Below are 3366 nucleotides of genomic sequence, written 5' to 3' on the forward strand. Positions count from 1 at the left end.
AACAAGAACACCAGGCTTATATGCATCTTCAGAGTGACAGCACACACGCACTTGGATTATTATGACGCTACAATTCTTACAGGCAATCTGATACACATGCAGACATCTCTGAGCCATTTCACCTCCTCCTCCCTGTATGACCCAGTTACATCTTAACTGGCATGGGAAAACTAGAGATAGTTTTAGGGTGACCTTGTAGCCCCTATCTGTTCAGCCAAACAGTGCTCACATTATGTTCCAGACTGAACGTCTCAGCAATTTAGCAGAAACTGAGATAAACTGTCTTTCAATAATGTGAGAGAATTAAAGTAGAAATAAAACATAAAAATTTCAGGAATTATGCTTAAATGTAATTTTTTGCCATTACAGATGCTAATTGCATGACTTCGAAATGCAAATTGGTCACATGAAACAACATCCAAAATGTAAAAAAAAATGACAAACAGAGGCCAGACAGCTAATACGTTGGTAAGTGATATCGGGTGATGACTCAGAAATGATGTTGGGAGACCTCAAAGATGACGACCAGTCCAATGAATACAAATCAAATGCAGCTTTATTTACACAGTGAACAAACTCTCATGACAATGAGACAACCATGAGCATACAAACGTGTCTGCTCAAGGATGACCAACATGTACATAGAAATAGATCCCTTTTAAACTCTTTTTGTGCTCAAACAGCTTAAGATATCTATTTCAGTTGGAACCGTTTACTCTTAAACTGAACCTTTTATGGCAGATGCTTCTAATAGATTCCCACATTCCTGGCTCCAATTCCTCTGTGTGAAAGTTTTACCCAAACTCATAATAGATTCACACATTCTAAGCTATTCCTGTGGGTGAAGGTTGTCCCCAGACTAACCTTCTTGTGTAGTACCCTACATACAAGATATAAAATACATTTGAAATGTAGGCTGAAATATCCAACCAATCAATCCTCCCTTTTTTATCCTAGTTGAGGTACAGTACTACAATGTGATATGCAACAATATGAACCCATGGAATGCATTTTGAATGATGATTATCCCAAATACATCACTTACATGAAAACAATGCTAATCATGGCAGAGGCGAAAACCTGGTGGCTGTTTCTTTACCAGGACAAAATTCCTCTGCGATTCCCTCATTAAATTGCTGCCAGCCGAATCTTTGGGGTGATCACATTATTCTTTGTCATGATAGCATAGCTCCATCTTTTCCTACATGTTCTTAACCTTGTTACATTGAATTTTTTATTCACATCTGTTAATCCACTCGTCCCATGGACCCTCATCATCACTTGATGTAGAAGTATCATACATTGAAAAAGACGCATACCTTCAGGGTCAGCGCCCAACTCTTCAAAGACATTCATACAGATTAATCCATTTCTCACTGCTCCACTCTTTTCCACAAAAATCCAACCAGCCATCCGCTGTTCGTTCTTCCAGCACAGCCGTTCTGATGGAATCCTCAATGCTATCAATTCAACACAAACGAATATCCACAATTAATCCACAACCATACTGTGTCTGTAACCTCAACACGTCCACAAACCCCACTGCTGAGCTGCACGCTCTCAATTTAAACAAAACAATCTTATTTACAATTTTTCACAAAAAACACAGCGCGAGTTGATGCCGCGGACTCAAATCCCAACACAACAATCCCTTTTTAAAATGTATTTACAGTAGGCCTCTCTTTACAATTTCCGAAGTGTTTTCACACAATTCGACTATACCTATTTAATTGATTTCCATATGGGTCACGAGAAGAAAACTGAAGAGTCTTCCTATGGCGCTTTATCTCCTCCGTCGCCGCGACATCAGCATTACCAAGTCCTATTCTTCACAGCTATATATACTGGCTTTAAAAAAGTCTTAATGTTTTCCTCCGTGCCTTCACAGAGACTAAATCTCTGTTGCCGTCCCCCAGCCTTTTTATTTAAAATGTATTCTTTGGTTCTGACCCGGCCAATTCAAATGGACCTATAATGTTGCACACGACTCAAACGATTTCAACCTAATGTTGGTGCACCTTAAATTTTTTATTTATTCTTTGGTTCTGACCCGGCCAATTCAAACGGACTACTTTGCACGCGGCTCAAACGCTACCTCTGGTTCTCCCGTCCCGGTCGGTTCCTGTGCATTTATAGGCCTACCATATGGACCTTCTTCAGGTTTTTAAGTTTAACACATAGCCTACAAATCACACACAATACAAATAACAACAAACAACATACAGTGCTTTTGACTTATCGTTTTCAACGTAGTTTTCAATTGGGCATTACTTTATCAATACTTTTACAGATTTTAATAGACTTACCAGTTGATGCTGCTGAATTTTCACATCTAAAACGTTTCCTATATAAGCTCTGCAGCGTTTTGATAAAAACAGGTTTTCTGCTCACCTCTCAGTTGTCAGGGCCGCACGATCTGATATCACCAAGTAATTAACAGTCCAGGATCAATGACAAAGTTGTTTGCCCTGGATTAACATTTTAACCAACCAATCAGTGTCACGTTTTGCTTGTGATGTCATTAATAGTGCGACGTGATGGCAAATTCAAAAAAGAAAAAAAAACGTCTGCCAGTTTCACTATCGTAACGGCCGCCCGTTCCAGAGCTGCCGCCGATGCTTCACTATCGTGCTTAAAAGGTAAGATTTAGCCTACTTCCAAGAGTTTGAACGTCTTCAAAACATTATAGAGTTGATGTGTAGCTAGGCTAAACAAGTTAATAAGATAACTAGCATGACCAGCTAGTGTGCTAGCAGTAATTCAATTGGAAAGGGTTGAGCTACCAAATGTGATATTGATAAGAAATAAAATATCACGGTCCAGTTCTATCTCTTAACAAGATGGAATGTTAGTCATTAGGCTAACCACTTTAATCCTATGGACAACACGCTACCTAGCATGACCAGCTAATGTGCTAGCAGACTTGTGGTGGTATGATCTAGCTAGCCTAAAGAGCTAACATGTAGACTAAACAAGCTAATACAGATAACTAGCATGACCAGCTAGTGTGCTAGTAGTAATTCAATTGGAAAGGGCTGAGCTACCAAGTGTGATATTGATAAGAAATAAAATATCACTGTCCAGTTCTATCTCTTAACAAGATGGAATGTCTGTCATTAGGCTAACCACTTTAATCCTATGAAAACACACTACCTAGCATGACCAGCTAGTGTGCTAGCAGACTTATGGTGGTATGAACTAGCCTAAAGGTAGCTTACTACTAAAATGTTCATGCTAAGTCTGTGTGAGTCTGTAGACGTTTTTTGCATAACTAACATTACAGACAAAACACCTTAGCAATGTGTGTTTTAATCAAAGTTGATAGCATAAGCAACTTATATGTGCTATGCTACAATTAGCTGCAAG

Source organism: Perca flavescens, chromosome 16 (genome assembly GCF_004354835.1).
Source record: "Perca flavescens isolate YP-PL-M2 chromosome 16, PFLA_1.0, whole genome shotgun sequence".
NCBI lineage: Eukaryota > Metazoa > Chordata > Actinopteri > Perciformes > Percidae > Perca > Perca flavescens.